Here is a 13,559-nt window from a genome sequence, read left to right as displayed (position 1 = left end):
ACCACTAAGATCATCAAGTCCAAACCTTGACCAAACACCACCTTGTAAACTCTGGCACTAAGTGCCGTGTCCAGTAATTTCTTGAACACTTCAGAGGTGGTGACTTCACCACCTCTCTGGGCAGCCTGTTCCAATGTCTGACAGCACTTTCAGTGAAAAAATTCCTACTGATGTCCAGCCGAGCTCTGACAAGAAAATGAAGGGTTTGCACTTAATAAGCAAAAAGATTTCAGAAACTTAACTTGTGTGAATTTTAGGGGTGCTTGAATTTGAATCTAGGTCAGTCCTGGAAATCAGCCACCCACCTCTAGAACAGATGATACAAAGTTTCATCTAACTCAATACACAACAATTTCACAGAGGTTTCTCTCAATGTGCATCCCTTGTCTAGGTGGCAAATGGAATGCTGTAATGCTGTAAATCCAACACAGAAACTAAAAGGAGTTTGAACCTCTGATTCTCAGTGAGTGCAACCAAAGTACAAGAATTCTATCTCTGCTCCACATGAGCCGCAAGAGATACGTTCTCTCAAGTAGATGGATGGTTTGCACAATGTTAGCCATGAATCCGAGCATTCGCACTGATGACAAATGACAGGGTATGCCTCCATCCCACATGGACACCATTTTAGCCACCACGGGGGCATTTCCTGCTGCATTATTGGGAAGCAAGTTAGGTCCCCTGGGGAAAAAATTCAGATTGCAAGAAGAATTCAGCTGCTTGAAATCCACTTTCTACATACCCGCTAAATTCCAGGCAGGGCCACAGAGAATGAGCAGTGTGGCAAAAATAATTTTTTGTTAGACCAGATGCAGTCATGACCCATAAACTATCAAAAATGCCACAGACCCAGTTCCCAAAGAAACGCTTCCAACCACAGGAAAGCTCCCTATTGCCCTTCCTCTCCAGTGAATGTTTGATCCTGTGTCATTTCCCAGTGACCTGCTCTGTTTGTATTTGCAAAGTCTCTGAAATAGCTGGCACTAACATTTACAGACAACTGTGTGGCTACTATATCTGTAAGTCTGGATCCCACTCACCCCAAGCAAAGAATTTGATGCAAGCTAGAAAATGCAGAGGGTTGGATTACATTAATTCAGTGATAACTCAGTTCTTGTTCAAACATATCTGCCATATGATAAGAGAGAACAGCATTGGCCTTTTGTATTATTAGGGTGGCTGAACATCAAGGGTGAAATCTTGGCCCTTGCAAAATTAGTGGGAAATTTGCCATTGACTTCAATGGAGCCAGGATTTGACCCTGAGTGGATACAGTTCCCATATGTGCTTCCATAAAGAAAATTAGAAATGATTTGTCTGATAGCATATGGAATCCATTTATGCATTATGAATAACATTATTATTTTAAATGGAAGATAAATTCAAATTAAAACTATATTCATGCATATATTTGCACATATCAAATATAGAACATGGGAATGAGAATCCACTACGTTCTCTTCTTTGTCTCAGTGTTAGGTAAGAGTGTAACAAACTTGGTGGGGAAGAGAATTACAGGACTGAGGAAAGGTAACCAGCAATTTAAAAATTCTTTTCAAGTTTTATCAGGATACAACCCATTTTGCCTGGGTTCTCAATGTCCTGATGCCTATCAGTCTAAATAGATCTTTAACACTGCTTTAATGTTAGGTTTTCTGTTTTTGAATGAATTTTACTATTAAAAGAAATATATTTGAACGATTAAGAATGGAGAAAAAGCCAAAAAAGGGAAACTCATTCCTCATGGCTCTGTACTGCCTGACCTTTCCCACCAGAAAAATTATTCCACTTTGGAACCATGGCTCAGTTCCATCCCCACTGCAGACATGGTTTCAAACTAACTTGGAGTTGTGCCACGAGGAACCTCTGGCTTATTATACAGGACGGATGCCAGACAAACTGGCTGAGGTGTGGTTGGGTTTTATGGACTTTCAATTGAAAGTTATGCTATACATAATGTGATTAGATCTGACTGGAATGTTATCCCTTATTTTGTTTTATTGAAGTTTAATTGTTTCCTTATTTCACTGTCATCTCTCCATTTGACTAACACTTGTGTATCACTGGTTCGAGATAATATTCAGCTTGGCTTTGTCTTTATACACTACTCCTCTTTGGACCCTTTTTACTTCCCTTAAAGAAAGAAAGAGAGAAAGAAAGAAAGAAAGAAAGAAATTATTCAAAAATCAAATTCCCTTCTAAGGCAGTCCTAAAGTTTTTGCAGAAATGCTGCCTGAAGCAAATGTTTTATCTGAAGGAAGTTAACAAACATAAACCATCAATCATACAAACAGATCTCATTCTCACTAAAATGCATGTATAGTTTTAATGGCCGCTGCATTCAGTTTTCAGTCCCTAGTTGAGCATTCTGGTTTTACAAAGAGATTTCTGCACACATCCCATAGAACTTCATTTTTTTAGAACAGGTGCAGTGACAACATACTTTGACCAAAATAAAAGGATCTTCATTTACATAGTTTTTACATTGGGATCAAATATTGCCATTTGAAAACTTTATATTTGCCACATTCCAACCTAGTAAATTAGTTTGACAAGAGAAGCTTTTATAGGTAAATTAATAACTTAGTGAGGCTTGGTGCCAGAAAGAGGTTATGAACACAAAACAGATGAGGTTTACAGATATTCAGAGTTTCTAATGAGTGATAAGTTATAATGCCTTTGTTTAACTCAAGTGCCAGTTTTCCTTGTGTTCTTCCTACTAGCAGTGATCAGCTGGATGTACTATTGCATGGCATGGTTTGTCTCAACAACCCTCTACCCCTTGTAAGGTCAGATCTGCACCTGCCATTATTATTTCTCCTATAGATGTCCTACTCCATTCACCTGATGTTGGTGGCTTGCAGGGATTACTGACAGCTGATTCCCCGTGGAAAACTTGGTAGTTTGGTCTTGTACATACTGTCCACAATTCCAAATCCCTGAATTCGTGAGAGAGGTCCAAAGGCTTTGCAATTACACAGCTAATCCTCATCCTAGAAGTTTACTCAAGTACATCTAACCTTGGATTTTTTTTTCCCCAAAAGAACTAGAGAAACTCATTTAGGATGTACATTATAATATCTCCTAGCCCATTGTACCTCATGTACTTCTTGATTATTTTTTTGTAGAGATGGGAGTTCAGCTGGTTAACAGCTGTAAATGAAGCAGACTTTCCCTAAGAAAAGGGAAAAAAGACAGTTAGTGAGATGGTACAACACTAGTTAATTAACTAGCATTAACTAAGAAACCCCTAAAGGATGTAGTTTTCTTTTCTAAGAAGAAAGTAAATTCAAAAAGCCAGATTTGCTGTGCCACTGGAACAGAAGTTATAGAATTAAGCTGGGCTGTCCTTGACTGCATTTCCTCAGGAAGCTAGTGCTGAGTTGGGGACAGGGGAGGAGATGATAGAATTTTAGGCTGTGCTTTGTTTGCTTTTTTTCCAATTCAAAGATTTTTCTTTTCTATAGCAATATAGAGTTAAAACTCCAAAGTTTTAAAGTCAAGTTGTATATTTATCATATAAGTTAACCTACTTAGTTATATATTGTATTGTAAAAACCACTCTATTGGCAGTGTCTCTATAAAAAACAGCAAAGCCTTGTTTTGAACATTGAGCCAGCACTAGCAAAACATGGGCTAATATGCAATCCTTGCCATTGCCCAGTTCAATGCCTAATAATATTGCTCCTTGCTTATAATGACCCTTATTCTTATATCACTGCTTTTCTCTTTCCCCTCAGTGCTCTGTGGCCTGGCTTTCTATCCAACAAAGTAGGAGAGCCAGCAAGCTGCTTTATCAGCAACAATAATTTCAAATTAATTTTAATACACCTACTTTTTGTCTGTCCTTCTTTCTTCATCCCCCTCTATGGCTATGATTTTTTAAAATAATTTTGAGTGCACGTGGACCCCTGCCTTCTGTTGGAGAGTATGAGGTGGTCTCAGCAGTGTGCTGAAAACATGATTCCTTCAGCAAACACAAGATATGCTCTGGTCTTTCTTGAGAAACCACTCCTTGGCTTGAGAACTTCAAATATCTTAGCTGAGGCTATGAAGTTCCAAGTAGCCTTGGTATGCAGCACAGTGCCAACAGCAAAATTGCTACGAGGTCATGGAATTTTTAAAATAAATGTTGTTTTCTATCCAAACCTCAAGTGACATTCTAACAAGGTTTTACTGTTCTTGCTGTCACTTTGTATTAAAAGTCTTAGACCAGTGAAGAAAGGCAGAGGAGTAGAGGACAAACAGGGAGGTCCAGAGACATAGTGTAAGGTAAATTTTGGTGACGAAGAAAGATTTCAACTGTTGGATAAAGCAGAGTAAATGCAGACTGAACGGTAAACCATAAAGTTCTGTCTCAGCTTTAGTGCATTAACAGACCTTATCTGCCTTGTCTAGGGCCTTTTCACAGGCTCAGGACCCTCATTTAAGTTCAGGTCCAGATACCCACTCCTTGCCTGAGGTACACTGTGTGTTCTTTTTCCTAGACTTACACCCGAATTGTTGCTTCAGTTTCCCAGACTGACTTTCAGCTTGACTTGTTTCTTTGCTTTTGCCTCAGTCATCCCTGTTCTGTCAATAAGACTTGTTACTGTCACTCCCTGCTGTGCTTTCCTGGCTCAGGCACTGTAGAACTTGGCCTTGTCAGTGAAGTCATTGCCTGGATTCTATTCTGACCACCCTTGGCTTCTTCATCCCTGAGGAAGCAATTCTCCCTTCCTGCAACAGAGACAGGGGAGTTGTCCTCCGGGAATGCATCCTGGAGGAGAACCAATAAAGGAATGCTACATATCTGACAAGAGGAAGGAAAACAACTGCACTTCCCACTGTATTCTCCTCCTCCAATTCCTGATTAGAGATCTTCCCTGCAAGGATGTGAAACGCATTTCATGAATTTCTGAAAGGAAGGCAAAAGTAATTGTACACTTGGAGTCTTCATATTGCTGGCAGTCATGCAAAAAGTTACTGGCAAACTGCATGGGAAAGCATATTGTAAATGCATGCCAGGAAGTAAAAATAAAAATAATGGCAATTCAGACTTACTCTGTTTCCATAGTATCAGAAATATTGGTGAATAAGACACATTACTTACCTGAGGTAGGATCATCAGTAGCATATCATCCTTTTTACCAAGCCTCTGTGAGATAATACTGTACATAATTGCCTACATCTAAAAACCAAGACAAAAAAAAAAAAAACCACCAAAAACCAAAAACTCAAACCCAAACACAATACACACCCCCCACACCATGATTTGAGGTTCATTGCTTTCATTGAGGGAATTGAAGAGTCAGGAAGATGTCGGAAACTGAAGCTCTATAAACAACATATATTTAACCAAAATCTAAAGTACACCACCTACAAACTGGGAAGGAGGCTTCAACTTGGCAGTACTGATAGCTCTGCAGTTATTTTGTTATGCTAAACAGGCTGACCATAAGTGAGCATAAGGAGCTCCTCACAGCTTATACATGTGCAAAAATAAAGAGCAGAAGATGGAAGCAATAAAAGTACTCCACCTCTTTCAGCTCAAACAAATAGGTTTTACTTTTCTAATTGATTGTAAAATAGAAAAATGTTCAGATCAACTCTTAAAACTGAAGAAAAAAAGGAGGATATTGCTTATGTCTTTTGGCACAGGTCAGGTCACTAGAAGTCTTCCCATAGGATGTGGAGTGGCTGCACATGTAATCTGAAATAGCTTTTCTAGCATCTGGGAGTTGTTCTGAGGCTTGTTTGACTGAGGGTTGATGCCTGGGTTGACCTCCACTGGTATGGAAATATTGGTCACATCTCTCCTGGCCTGTCCCCATTCCAAACATCCTTCTATACAGTCAAGTGACATTTTGTCCCATTCCATTTATTTAGTAAAAACCAAAAGCTTTGACCAGAGTGTGGGAGGACTCTGAGTATTTACCCTTCTCAGATCTTAGCACACAACCCACAGAATAGAAAGAGCTGAAATTACTTTTTTGCTTCTTTTATTAAAAACCAAGGAGTTCACAGATGTTGATCTGTCAGTCATTTTCCCTGGTAAATGTCAACATATATCTGACGTTACTAATAAAGAAATATCCAAGTAAGATTCAAAACAAAATATTTTTTTAAAAAAAGCATATTTGACAGACAACCACGATCTCTTTCCAGCCTCCTTAAAGTAGTCTTTTTCCTCTCTCCCCAAATTATTATCCTCTGTTGTTCACACTGTTACCTGCCATTACAAACACAAATCCTGTTTCCTTTCTGACAGAAGCCAAAGATGCTTGGTGATAAAGATATACCTTATAAAACCAGGACTCTCAAGGTGTACAGTCTCTGTATTAAGAATACCAGTATCCAGAACAAGGACTAAGGCAAATGCCACTAACAAGGAGATCCTTCTGCTTCTAGCTAGGACCCACTCCTCCTACAACGATAAATACTCCAAAATTGATTTGCCTCTTTTTGATTTTTCTTATTGATATTTAATGCAAGAGAATGTTGCACACTCTTTGTTTAGAAAGACAAATTACAAAATAAAATAGAAAACAAAAAATTAAATAGCCAAGATGATAATCTTTCAAACAAGCATACTGGAAAGGTGTTCTATCACATTCTGTCCTCTGTGGCGAAATTTATTTTAAAATAATGAAGGTTCCTAGAAATTCCTGAGTAAATTATTAACTTCATAAAATATCTAAAATTTGTATCAACTACAAAGATGTTGCACTAAGTCTCCATTCATGTTCCTCTGCTGGGAATACAAAAGCTCTTCACACATTTTCGTAAACATACAGATTTAATCTCACACATTTGTCTCTCTGTTCATTTTGTCTCAAACCAGAAACCTTGCCCAAGCAGTTTCTCATGAGCTGAGGTCAGTGTGAGGTTTAGGACTTATTACATAATACATTCAGGTTTGTGCTTTCAATTTACTGTATAGTGATTTTAATTCTTTTATATTAGATTATATCAATATAGTTGCATGCATTCCCTCTAATAATTCAAATCAATCAGCCATATATTGCTTTTTCTATTTCTCATAAAATGATTACATTTACATCCTACCAGTTCATTAACATAACTCACAATAGCAAAAGATAAGGGGGAAAAATTGATATAACTAATGAAATAATGACAATGGAGTCATTCCCTCAAAGCCCTGCATTTTTTGTAAAGTTTTGCTACGTGGTGAGGCAAAACTACAGCTGTCAAAAATATGCCATCCCAACCCCTTTAACAAATTTTAAAAATCCCATCTGCAGGCAATGCAGTGCAGATAAACAGATGTCACAGAAGTACAAAGCCCAAAGAAGAAAAAATGGTTTGACAGTTCTAAGGTTTATATGTCTGAAAAAAAAGATAGCATATGTTTCTCCGATGAAGAAAGCCTGTGAAATGTAACAATTGCTAATGTTTATAAATAGCAATTGAATGACTAATGCGCACTTAATACCTGCATTCATTATTGTTTTGAGTTTCCTAAGGAACAGTAAGTAGATCAATTAGAGAGGACTACAAGTTCAGCATCTTTCTGTGCAGCATTAGTTGTTTAGTTTAACTGGAGAAGGTCCCTACACTATCTTTAATCTGCTTGTGGGGTTTTTCTTCCCCTGTCCAAGAACTCCTCTCATTAAAGTGAACTCTTTTGAAATATGCAACGCTGGCTACCTTGGTCCCACTTACTAATGGTCCTGAATTGATTCTTAATTAGTTGCAGTTTTGGTCAGAATCCCATTAAAATAGCTGAGTGCTGCAACAGGAAAGAAGGAAAAGGCTGGTGTTCTGCTGTGAGCTGCTGAGACTGGGGGTGAACTTGCACCCACGATGGCAGGCTAAATGCACTGAGATTCACATCACGCTCTGTGTCCTGGTTTGAACAGAAGCCTTCATACTGTAATTTATTCTCCATCTATAAAATATGATGAAGAAATGCATCCAGATGCTGTTAGAAAAATTGCATTATTCCAATATACTCTTCTAGTCTCTTCTTAAGGAAAAGAAAGGATACTAATTCAGAAGAATAGGAAAGCTTTTCAACAAATAACTGATTATTTTTTCTGTATAATTTTAATTGTTATATATCTTCTAACCCTCTGATTATGTTTTAGAAAGCCTCTGGGAAGCTAGAGATTATATTTTCATGTTTTCCTCCAAATGAATGAGTTTTGCTATGAACAGCAGAATATTTCTCTTAATGAAGTGAATCAGTGGTCATTGTACAGCTATTGCTTTATTATTTGAGTTTTATTACGGAAAATTGAGGTATCAAGAAAAATATGCTTTTTTAAAGCACTATCTGGAGCAAGTATCCCTGTTGTTAGGGAATAGTGGTGTCACGTGAGCAGCTTTTGTATTCAGCAGCAATAATTCACTGCCTGCATGGGGGGATTGATCCCAGCTATGGTATCCCCAAAGGAGCCTCCACTAGGAATGGGCTCACATACTTTGATCTGTAGATTAACATGAGCAGGATCACAAGCCTTTGTCTCTTGTAAACATCGTATGTCCCTAAATTTGTATCCAGCAAAAGGCTGAGTCTTGTGTTTATTTGGGTAATGAATTGCAGTAATTAATGCATGCATTGATTCCTCTACTGAGTCTCCCCTAAAGGCCATTTCCATTTTTAATTTATAGAAAATGCATACAATTCCTTTAATCAGAGCACAGTCTGGAATCTATAATAAACACTCAATGCATTAAAAAAAAATTAGAGAGAGAGAGAAAAAACAGAGAAAATAGAGAAAATAGAAGTGCAGAATTTAGGTAGGAATTTAGGTAGAGAGAAGTTGTATTTAACATTGTGTAAAAAGACAGCTACAGAGCAAGATGTATAAGAATATGTATCTGGAATTTTCAGGGCAGATCTGAACCTATAAACAGAGAAGCAGAAATCCTATTATTTTATTGAACAGATTTTCACTTCAGGGCTCAATTTAGTCCCTAACACATGAATGTATATTTCTGTCACATATTTCTACTAAAAGGATGTTTCAATCCTGTCTTTTTCTCAGTCTGTTAGGGCTTTTGCATCAAAAAAAGACCCTACCATTTACTAAATATTCCTGAGGGGGGAAGATTCAAAGGAAAAACATGAGCTTCCTTTATGAATTGAGAATATTTTTTACTTTCCAAGTGCCAAAACTGTATACTCAGAATCATACAAGATGCAAAATGCAAACAGCCTTGCCCTCACAGTCCTTCAGCCCAAAAGCAGTTTTTAGCATTCCAAACATTCCCTGATCTTAAACTGGATCATTCTCAAACAACATGGCTTCGGAACAAAGCAAAAATCAAGTGCAAACCAAATAACACGGCTGATAATTCAATAAATAAATAGCGAAAAAATTATATTGGATTTTTTTTTTATTTCCTGCAGTGCTTTCAGACACTAAGATTATAATTTTCCTTGTTTGAGAAATGCCTACCTTGTATCATAGTTTGTATATATAACATTTCCATATACATACTGAAATGTGTGAAAAATTTGCCTGGGGAAGTATGAAAATACAACATTATAAATACACAGCAAGGCAGATGATGCTGTGCCGAGGAATGCAATTTAATATTTTTCTGAAATGTACAGGTGATATAAATTAGAAAATACCCCACGGTATGTATGCAGCATAAAGGACACAAAAAGAAAGACTGATTTGGAAGCACACACAAACTAAAGGAATACCTGATTAACCTTTCACTGACTCCTGGTCCACGTGATGCAAAGCTTGCCTTCCTCCTAGAGTGATGGCTTTAGAAGAAGATGTTAAATTTAACCTCTGGCGCAATGATAAATTGACAATAAAAAATTCAATGGCTTGGTAATTACCAATCACTTTGGACATCGGCAACATTTTTCAGTTCTGTCAGTGCTCATTGGCACAAAAGCTTCAGCTGAAATTCTCTCGATCTCCCTCTTTTTAACTTTGTTTTCATGATGCAGATTAAATCTGCCACCCTATTACTGATTCATTTTCCTAATTTTTCATGTCTGCACCATGCCCCAGCTGCACTAGGCTGATAATTGTGGAGCCCAGCCCTGATGATTAACATCAGAAGAATTAATTATGCCTGCCATTAAAATTCCAGGTTGCACATGGTGATCAAGAAAAATTAAGTTTCTCTAGGCCTCTAAATCATTTCACCTTTGAGGAGAATGATAGTGACTCGACAGCTAAACTGCAGCCTGTGTTCCAGAAAAGGTCTAAACCACACACCCTTTGTGTAATTCCCTAAATGCCTTCCTAGTTATTCTTACTGGTTTATTCCACTTGCTAAAAAGATTTACTGCTCTCAAATAAAGACAACTGAACTATCTAGCTGATTGCTTGATTTCAATATAAACAATCTTTTTTTGCTCCTTTATGAGACTCTTTGAGAAGTATGTGTTATAATAATTTCTGGGTCAAGGCATCACACAGAGGATGGAAGATCCAGGCACAGAACTAATTTCATAGGACTGGTAGATAATTTCCTTTTGTCCCAGTTACAAACTGAAGGGAAATCATTATTTTAGTACTACATAAGGACAGTTATTTTCTCAGAAATAAATTGATAATGAAACAAAACCAGATTCCTAAGATCTTTAGGATAAATGGTAATGAGTAAGAAAAAGCCTGTTGACTGACTCATTTTAAAATAGACTTTTGCATGAAACTCAAAACGTTTTCAGTCTAGCCTAAGGTATGACATTTACTACAGCCATAAAGAGTAAGATGACATGAGCTTATCATGTTCTTTTTCCACTCTATGTTTTATTTTTAAAGTACCATAATCACATATATTACAGGCTTAGCTTAGAAGACTGTGATGAGTCATTGTATTTTGGTGAACACATGTAAATATCTTATTTAAAATTTAAATTTAAATAAATATCACAAAGAGTATGCACAAACTATGGATCATATCTGCTTCCCTTCTTATGTTTAGGCAGTAGCATCACAGCTTGTGGATATTCTTGTTAGCTTTTATAGGTGACAGATTTCTAGAATAAACTTAACAGAATTGGACCAAAGAGCAGCACAAGAGCAATTATCTTCTCTATAAAATATGTTATAAAATAGGAATATTCAGTGCATTTAGAGATTAACTTCTACGGGAAGTCATGTGCATGGAGAAATAAGAGAAAGACCCTTCAATTTAAAACTTAAATCCTTGAGTTTAACGTGAACATCAGTGCTATAGCTCAAGGATATTGTATTCTATATAAAATAGGCCATTTAGAACTTGTGAGGACTTTATCGCACTCTCTCACAAATGACAACTACCATAGTATTCATGATTAAATGAACATTTATTGTATTTGTAACAGTATTCCAGGAATGCCATAAAATGAAGCATGAAGTCATCCATTTAAACATTTTTAAAACATATCTTAACTAAAAGCATTGAAAGTATCTCCTTACAAGACTTATGGTTAAATCCAAAACCTTTTTCTTTCTGCCCCAGGGCACAGATAACTCAAATGTACCAAGACTTTTGGCAAATCACAAATGTCTCCCCAGAGATCTCAGAAAACAGTCAAACACATTGTCAAAAGCCTATGAAATAAAGTGAGAGAAGTCTGAATATACTTACTCGTCTTGTCTGTTTCCAACATCTGTGAAGATACAGCAAATGGAGTCCTAAAAGGGAAAGACATGACAAACAACACTAAGAAAGGGAATCAAAACACTAGTGTAAGATTGTCAAAATAGACCAGTATTCAGAACCATAAATTCCATTTTTAGCAAGCATGACTATCAGTCAATATATTTAGGTGATAAAAGGTTAATCACAGATTTAATTTTAAGACTTCAAGCAGAGGGTGAAAATTAATTGTACTGACTTTTGACAAATTTAAAAATCACTTGAAATAGATTTATTATGTAAATACATAAATGTTCTATCAGAATCACAATCAGCACAGTATGAGCTCTGGGAGAAGATTATTTTCAATGACACTAGTTAAGAATACCAAAGCATAATTCATCTTGAAAACAGTTTAAAAGGTTATCCTGGGATTCAGGTTTAGGCCATGGAAGACAGGGATTAAGATGTTCCATTTTCCCTAAAAAACCAGCAGTTTTTGTCCAGTTAGTCCTTACTAGTTCACAGATGACCCTTGCTCCTACACATGTACCCAGAGTACTTTACACACCAGTCAGCTGACATACAACACATGTTTGAGAGTACAAGAGAACAACAGCACCAGCATCATCCTCTCAAGTCACAGAGTTAATACTTGAATATAGTAATTGACTAATTTTTGTAGTGAACAGACAGAAAACTTCAGTTGGGGTCTTTAATAACCTCTTTTGGCTGTAAGATTTTCAGTTCTGAATCTCTAAATTTTCTACTCAAAACTTGATCCATTAGCACAGGGGGAAGGGAAGGGAAGGGAAGGGAAGGGAAGGGAAGGGAAGGGAAGGGAAGGGAAGGGAAGGGAAGGGAAGGGAAGGGAAGGGAAGGGAAGGGAAGGGAAGGGAAGGGAAGGGAAGGGAAGGGAAGGGAAGGGAAGGGAAGGGAAGGGAAGGGAAGGGAAGGGAAGGGAAGGGAAGGGAAGGGAAGGGAAGGGAAGGGAAGGGAAGGGAAGGGAAGGGAAGGGAAGGGAAGGGAAGGGAAGGGAAGGGAAGGGAAGGGAAGGGAAGGGAAGCAAAAAATCTGCTTGCTGGAAGAATTTTATGTAAGTACAGATACATTTATATTTTCATCTGGAATCAGAGATAGTTCTGCCAGAGTGCTGCCCAGATGTTAAATGTTTCAGTCTACTGGAGAGCAGCTACAAGAAGTGACACTGCTTTTTGTCAAGTGAGATTCACATCCTGGCTGGCAAAAGCCTTTTAAATACTTTAGGATTAGGGTGAACAGCTCTGAATACCAGAAATAAGCCATACTACATTTTGCAATAACTTCAGAGAAATTTAAATTGAGATTCAGTCATCAAAGGTCAGTGGCTCTGAATGACATCTATTAGATAAAGAGGTATCTGCTGTTTTAAGAGATACAATTACTATTTTTAACTAATAAGCCTTTTTTCCCCCACCCCTCCTTGCCAAACATCATTTACCACAGAAAAATTATTTTGCATTGTCATTTATGTCATCTCCTGACATCCTTTATCCTGACTTACTTTGCCTATTCAGTCCAATTACATGATTGGTGAAATGAGTTATTACCAGACATCATTACTGTTTGGGTTTTAACCTTTTCTGGTAATTTCCATCACCACAGCTGTTTGAAAGCCTCTGCATCTGCCATCCAATATTCTGTTAATGTGGTTTGCTACAATATCAAATTACAAACTTATACTAGTTACACAATGTGCTCATCTTTGGCATGAAAATAATCCCAACAGCTATCATATGTACCAGATCTGCCTAAAAGAAACAAAGCTGTCAGACTAATCTTCTATGCACCTCCTTTTTGTGTGTGACTACAATTTGGGTTTGAGCACCTTCTTGAATATTATCTATTAACAGATTTTAAATGTATTTATTATATATTAGCATTAGCGTGACCATGAACTTGAACACACTGTGATGGGTGATATAAAACACATGGGTCCTTACTTAAAGAGTTTGCTTTCCAAGACAAGATGACTC

The 13,559-nt window shown here is 37.3% G+C and overlaps 1 long non-coding RNA gene across 1 annotated transcript; it reads right to left on the bottom strand.

The window, feature by feature from the left end:
* Positions 1–8,824: 8,824 nt before the first annotated feature.
* LOC136363834 (uncharacterized) lies at positions 8,825–9,977 on the bottom strand. The gene is made up of 3 exons (XR_010744062.1): positions 9,806–9,977; positions 9,662–9,727; positions 8,825–8,852 (listed from the first exon to the last, which is right to left on the bottom strand). It is a non-coding gene; the product is annotated as an uncharacterized lncRNA (long non-coding RNA).
* Between the last annotated feature and the right edge of the window lie 3,582 nt (positions 9,978–13,559).

Source organism: Sylvia atricapilla, chromosome 7, assembly GCF_009819655.1.
Source record: "Sylvia atricapilla isolate bSylAtr1 chromosome 7, bSylAtr1.pri, whole genome shotgun sequence".
Taxonomy (NCBI): domain Eukaryota; kingdom Metazoa; phylum Chordata; class Aves; order Passeriformes; family Sylviidae; genus Sylvia; species Sylvia atricapilla.
Note: the sequence above shows the minus strand (reverse complement) of the source record. Positions and strands in the feature narration are given on the sequence as shown.